The 7,500-nt window shown below is 34.8% G+C and overlaps 1 pseudogene; it reads right to left on the bottom strand.

The window, feature by feature from the left end:
- Window positions 1–5,583: 5,583 nt before the first annotated feature.
- The window catches only part of LOC135195250 (zwei Ig domain protein zig-8-like), a 54,158-nt pseudogene continuing 52,241 nt past the window's right edge, over window positions 5,584–7,500 (bottom strand).

Here is a 7,500-nt window from a genome sequence, read left to right as displayed (position 1 = left end):
AATGAATCTTGAGGAGTCTAGGGTGTATAAATATAGAATCTTATTTCTTAAGAATTGTCGATTCTTAGTAATTTGAAGTATTCTTTATGATTTATATGCTCAATGTTTAAGTCGTCAAGATCAGACTCCACAGTAATAATAATAATAATAATAATAATAATAATAATAATAATAATAATAATAATAATAATAATAATAATAATAATGAGAACATCTAATCTATGAATCAGGTCATACGAACGTTCATGTTTGTTTGAGCACGGTAAACATAAGGGTAAGATGTTTCCTATTATTATTATTATATTATTATTACTTAATAGTCATAAATTATACTATAACTGAATTAATAATTCTTACATGTAAGTGCAGGGGACTCATTTTTCTTCATTGTAGGTTGGAGTTGTTTCCTGAGGACATATTATGAAAATTCCTAGAAATTTTGACTTGCACTCTCTTTTCCTTTACTCTCCGTTACCTTTAATGTGTGTGGTTATCTGAATAAATTTTCTTATAAAAAGCTTTCATGCAACATTCTTAGAAGTATTACATAAGATATTTTCCTTGAAAAATATAACAAAAAAAGTAAAAAAAAAAAAAAAAAAAAAGAATGACAAAATATGTAAAAAACGGTAACAAAAATAATAAAAAAAATATCACAAAAACTGTAAGAAAAAGAATGGCCAAAATATCAAAATAAAAGTAAGAAAAAGTAATGGCAGAGAAAGAATGAAAAAAAATCACAAGCTTACTGTGACTCGAAAATGGTCCCTGAGAGAGAGATTTATTCAGGTCTGCAAGTGAGAGTGTCAAGTCTGGCTAACGTCACTTGACGTGAGAAGGCTCAGGGCCTCGCAGATGATAAGGAGTTGGACCTCAGTGGTATAAGCGTCGAGTGGAAGCAGGAATCTTCAGGTAATCTCATAATTCTACACAACTGGCTAAGGAAAACGTATGGCAAGAGCGGACGGACGCGATAAGGAAAAGAGAATGGGGAGTGTGTGTGTGTGTGTGTTTTCGAGAGAGAGAGAGAGACAGAGAGAGATAGACAGAGAGAGAGACAGAGAGAGAGAGAGAGAGAGAGATTACTTTTGTGAAGCTGGGGTTCAACAGTAAATGGAATTTCTTCTGGTTTCTACATGCACAAAAAATGTTTTGCAGTGTGAAATGATTGTGAAGATATAATTAATTAGGTATGTGTAGTTGTATATGTGCCGTTATTGGCTTATACATATTGCATATTAGAGAGAGAGAGAGAGAGAGAGAGAGAGAGACCAAAAACAAAATGTGAGATACTCTAATAGTTGGGTAACATCCTGTTCTGGACAATAACAGACTTACTATTTTCGTCATCAATGAAAACGAAGCATTGTGGTAATATTATCAAAGAAGATATCAATTTATATCAAATGACTTTCGTAGTGATTAAGAAATATTGTCATTAACTTCGAAATAGTAAGAAATGAAAAGGAAAGACAAGTTGAAAGCAGCGTGAAATGTAGACGGGTGAGGGATCCACCTTACCATGGCTTGAAAACGCTCAGGCGAAAAGGAAGACCAGGCTAAGCGAAGGATTTATTCTAGTCCGCGACGGAGAGTGTAAAGTCTGGCCAACGTTACTACGTGCGGAGGCTTCAAGGCCTGGCGGATGATAAGGAGTCGGGCCTGAATGGGATAAACGCCCAGGGCAAGCAAGACATTCAGGTGAGCTCATAAAGCTAGACAGCGGGATAAAGGCTGCCTGAGAAAAAGATATGGTAACGGGAGATAAAGAAAAGGGATGGCGAGTGTATTTGTGTTAGTAAAGGAGGAAAATTATGGAATACTTTACAGGTATTATGAAGTGGCAAAGGAAAAGGCAACTACTTATAAAAGAGAAAGACAAAAACAAAATCGTGGATTGAGAGGTGCAAAAACTTGAATCGATGAGAATATGTGGTTTCAAGACGTAAACTAAGTAAAATTGGAGATATAATGTTTGTACTTTTGCCTTTCAGCATTTACGGGGTGGCTGTAATCCAAAAATATCTTTTTTATTTTCTTGGACTTACCAGCTCCATAAAATGTTTGGGTTGGACATTCGAAAATTTTCGATGATAGGGTAAGAAAAATATGTCCCCTGTTACGTAATATCTGTTCAAAATACTAACGATATCGATCTTGATCTCGTTCGAGTATAATTTTTCATTTAATTCTCTGCTCAGAAATTATAAGGTTTCGTCAATAGCCGCCATATAACCACAATTACATTTTTTTTTTTCACTCATGCATGCATGGTCAGCCATAAAAGGCCAAATAGCAGTAAGCTGAATATTGGATGGTGGTCAAAATATCCACATGTCACCAAGTCATGCCAGCGGTTTCAATAGAATGGAAATAATATCAACATCCTGAACAATAGATTCGAAGATAGAAGATAGCAGATATCAAATGCCATTATATCAACAAAATAAAAGCCAGAATGGGTATTTTGAAAAAAAAAAACAAAAAAAACTAATGGGAAGCGATGAAAGAACAGCCATCAGGGTCCATTCCGGCGATATTCTGGCTACACAAAAACCTTTTAGGTATGGCTTATCACATGCAGTCATGACCCCGAAACAAAAATAAAGATATTTTTTAAAAAATCAAGAAAATAATGGGCAGCGATGAAAGAACGGCCATCACGGTACATTTCGGCGATATTCGGGCTCTATGAAAACCCTTTATTTCATCCGAATATCGCATTCGTGAATAACTAAGCGACCGCTGCTACCGACATTTATATTTCCGACAGCGATATGCAGTCTGCCGGCTTCCAGTCGTTAAAGAATGCTTCGCTTCACAGGCGGAGTACCTCCGGATATTTACGGAATAAGCGCGGTACTTCGGGCCAGTTTTTATGCGAGGCATTTTTGATTCACGTACGCATTCGCAGATACACGAACGCATACATGAGCGTGGGCTGCCTCTGACTTATACGCACTGGCAGATATTATCCACACGCCGCACTGCACCATCTCGCAATCGACCGTGTAGTCTTTAAGAAGTGATTATTTCTTCATACGTTATAAGTAGCAGTATAAACACCCACTTTTCCATTCCTTTGCTTTTTAGATTTGGAAGTATCTCAAATTACTTAACGATTTCAAATGTAGTCTGTTCTCTTTAAGGGTAAATAAAGGCAGGACTTAAATTTGTTGCATATAATTTACGTATGGCTTAGGAAAAGACGAGAACTTGAAAAGAGATGTGTCTTCTAGAAAGTTGATACTGATTTGAAATTCAGCGGCATAACTGCCGTGGGCATGACGTAATGAAGACTTTTTTTTTAATGGAAGTTTTAATAGTATCATTTACTGATAAGACCTCCTAAATTTGTGCAGCATAAAACATGATTCCAATACAGTTTTCAATCAATTCTGAATCAGTTCCTGATGTTAAATCGCACTTGAATATTCCCTGGGCTCAGATATTTTGGAATTTACAAATGATTTGAACTAACCGAGTTATATTCTTGGTGTCTACGTTTATAACGCTTAAGAAATACGAAAAGGAAAGATTATATTTCCAAATATAATGTAATTTTATTACTTCAAAGCTTTGAAGGGTTTTTAAAATCACTGTTAGTAGAGCTTTGTATTTTAAGTTAGTATCTAGAAAATTCTAAATGACTTCATATAGCTTAGAATTCTAAACTTAACAAATTAGAATTGCGATTTCTAAAATGCAACGGAATCAGACTGTTATCTGATATGGATTTATATCCAGCAGGGGAGAATAATCTAACTATATTATATTTCTCTATATTTATATCCCCCCATAATCAGCAAATCTTATTCTCGTAATTTAGGTTTTGACAGATATTTATTCATCTAAACATTTAATGGATCTTCAATACTAACTAGGTCTAGTTGAGGGTAATTAAACTCGAATGCATAAGCATAGTTTTATTATGCTCTATTTTTATATAAAACTGTATAGATTTCAAAACACCATAATTCACGTGAATAATACAAGTACTCTTCCGTCGACTACTACTCCGAAGCCAGCCGTTTAGTACAACCATCTCTCTTGGTGAAAGATTTCTTTTATATATAGTTATGTATAATATTACATCTATTTATAAAACATTTGGGGAGCACCAGCATTGACGAACATCTTCACACCTTCTGGTTTACATAAACGGGTTATGCAAACAGAGAGACAATGAGAACTTAAGGCATTCAGGAATCCTTGAGGACCTTTTGGAATCCATAAGGAATCTTCGGGAATCTGTGAGGAATCTTCGGAAATCCTTGGGGAATCTCTGCTGAGAATCAAACTTAATGTAGCCATCAGAAATTTTACCAATTATTTTATTTTTTATTTTTAGAAATTTATAGAAAAACGTTCCCGGATTTCAATAATGGAAAAAGTCTTTTTAATGATAATTACGCTTTCAATAAGAGGCATTTTCAGGCGATTTTCCTCGCACGGGTAAAATGTTAAAGCAAAATAGTTACCAATGGGCGGAATGTGCATTCAAACTTGGCTGACGGCTAGGTCTGCGCATGCCTAGTCTGATCATTGCCAGTACTTTGTAGCTGCTGTCTACTAAGGTTTACGTCTGTAGAGTCAGGACGGGCTATTTGTTAAATACTTTTTTCTCTTCACCTAACGAACGGCATTTCATACCAAGAGCAGGTTTCCTTAGTCTCTGAAAGAAATCAGGTTTTGTTTTATAAGAATAGGTATATATTAACGATTTTGAAGCTTTTTTTAGGAACAAAAAAAAAAGCTGTTACCTTTTTTTACTTAGCAGTGAATTAGTCAGCATCTATTTATTAGACATTGCTGATACGATATCAATACATATCCAATTTCCATAGTTGTTGATGGAAAAGTATTGTTATAGATATAAGCTGAACAGTTCCAGTTGTATGTAAGATAACCTTATTAGAGAAAAAAAAAGATCAAATACAAGACATGTTAATTTTTACATGAGAATACTACACATGAACTGATATTACCTGCTAACTAGATGCTGATATATGGAATAAAATAAACGTATTTGTATTCAGTGAGAATTTCCTAGGAAAAAGTTCCCCTCCCCCCACCCCGAAACCCATTACATTCCCTCACGATTCAAAGGGCACTTTTCAGCTGTATCATGAATTCTTGGTTGATTGTGGTGAATTGTCTCTGCCACCTAACATTTTCATGACCAAGTTTCCATAGTTTGAATTTTTTGGTCAGTAACATGAAAAATTTTGCGATCTCATTTTCTGAAAAGTAAATATGTTTGATTAAAAACCATACTATCCAGGTTTATCTCTTATGTGTCATGGCCATCGAAGATGTGATAAAAGACATAAAGTCTTTTGTTGCACAATACGAGTATGTTTATCTATATATATATATATATATATATGATACTATATATATAATATATATATATATATATATATAATATATATGTGTGTGTGTTGTGTGTGTGTGTGTGTGTGTTGTATACATATATATGCCATATGTATATATATATATATATTATAATTATATATATATTATATATATTATATATATATATATATATATATAAATATACAATATATATATGGTCGTGTTTGTGTGTGTATATAATGTATGTAAGTATGTGGGTGTGTTTGTGCGTGTATAGATACACAATACTTGAATAGAGAAGGTCTAATAAGTAACTGTTACAACTGAAGTCGATCTTTGTAGCTATATTTGTATACATTTTTAGTAATAACTTCTCTTCAAATTCACTATCTTTAAAATCATTCATTATTATAAATGATATTCATCCCTGTGTTTGTTAATCCATAGTTATATTTCGTTTTTATTGCTACTAACTCAGTTCTATATCATTTTTCTCTTTGTATTTTTTGTTAAAAAGACTCTGGTATATTAGCCGTCCAGTTAAGGTGAATATATACCCTATTACAACACTGTAGTGTAGCCTCCTTAATAACTATTGTATCTTTTAAATTATTCAAAAATTAGTCGGTCGTAGTTCAGAAATCTGTTTTGAATTTTTGGATTTTCAAAGAATAAGATTTGCAGTGCAAAATATACCTCCTTCAACAAGGGAAATTGTCAGTCAATGAAGAACTCAGAAAAATGATTCAGTAGCATGAAGAAAAAAACGTTTAATTTTTTTCGAATTTAACACACACATACAAAAACAATCACCAAGAAATATCTTAATAAAAGACACTTTCCTTTTGGAAAATAAAAAAAAAAAATGAGAAGAAAAAATGATTGAATGTAACAACAGTTCTCGTTCAGAACGGATAATTATCGTACATCTTTTGAAGACAAATGCCGCGCAGGGATATGACGTCATGGCGACAACTCACTGTGAATGCCGGGATTCCTCGGAAAGTTTACTTTGCTAAGACTGAGGTGGAAAACGAGAGTCGTAAAGACTTGCACGAAATAAACAATGCTTATGGGAAGATGGAGAGAGGTGAAAGACAATAACAAACACGAAGACGCAGATGATGTCGTGGAAGAGGAACCAGTGGGAGAACCGCTCGGGTGGACGTCTCCCTGCATGGCAGCTGGGATCTCGTCTGCAAAGGAAAAGTGGCTTCCGTTAAGGTTATTCATGTCGTTAACAAATATCGTTCATAATATGGTGTGAGAACATTTTTTTAAAAATTGAAAAAACATAGCTTGAGAATTAAGAGGTTTGGAAGCGCTTGGCTGAGGATCTCAAGGACGCTGCAAAAACCTTCAGTAGTACCTATAGCTCGCCGAGCAGGACACTCTTGGTGGCTCCCCCCCCCCCCCCCCCCCCCCCCCCCCCCCTTCCTGCAGCCCGTCCCTACTCTTTCTTGGAGAAAGTTATGATAATCTCATGCCATGTCGATGTATATTGCCTCCCCTCCCCCTCTCCCTCCACTCCCTCCGGTAGAGAAAGCCCAAGTCAATATCGCTAAGAGGATATTTTTATTTGCTACATAGGAGAAAATGCAGGGAGATAGAATATTCAGAGAGAGAGAGAGAGAGAGAGAGAGAGAGAGAGAGAGAGAGAGATAACTCACGTAATCTGACCGTTACTCATTCCGGAAGGAAAGCCTAGAAAATATATATATGTATATGATATCCATTCTTGATGGTAATTAATTTTAACAGGAATCATAACACGTAAACCAAGATGTCCCAATTGAAAGTTTTCTGGGCTACAAAATAAAGACAAATTGAAAAGAAGACTAAAACTGGGAACATTCAAGTTTATAGGCAGCATTCATATTAACATCCGATAGAAATTGAAACCATAGTCCCAGCCCAAAAGCAGAATGGCATATTGAAAAAAAATATACATTGCCAATTTAAATTAACTCAGCCGGTTCTGATTAAATTTCATGCTGCTGATTAGACTGGACAAGACACCAAGTAAAATGGGACGTGAGGAAATCCTAATATGAATATACTGTAGATAAGATAGCCTAAATCAGGTTTAGTATGTATATATGTATACACACACACACACACACTCACACACATATAATATAT

This window comes from Macrobrachium nipponense, chromosome 20 (genome assembly GCF_015104395.2).
Source record: "Macrobrachium nipponense isolate FS-2020 chromosome 20, ASM1510439v2, whole genome shotgun sequence".
NCBI lineage: Eukaryota > Metazoa > Arthropoda > Malacostraca > Decapoda > Palaemonidae > Macrobrachium > Macrobrachium nipponense.
Note: the sequence above shows the minus strand (reverse complement) of the source record. Positions and strands in the feature narration are given on the sequence as shown.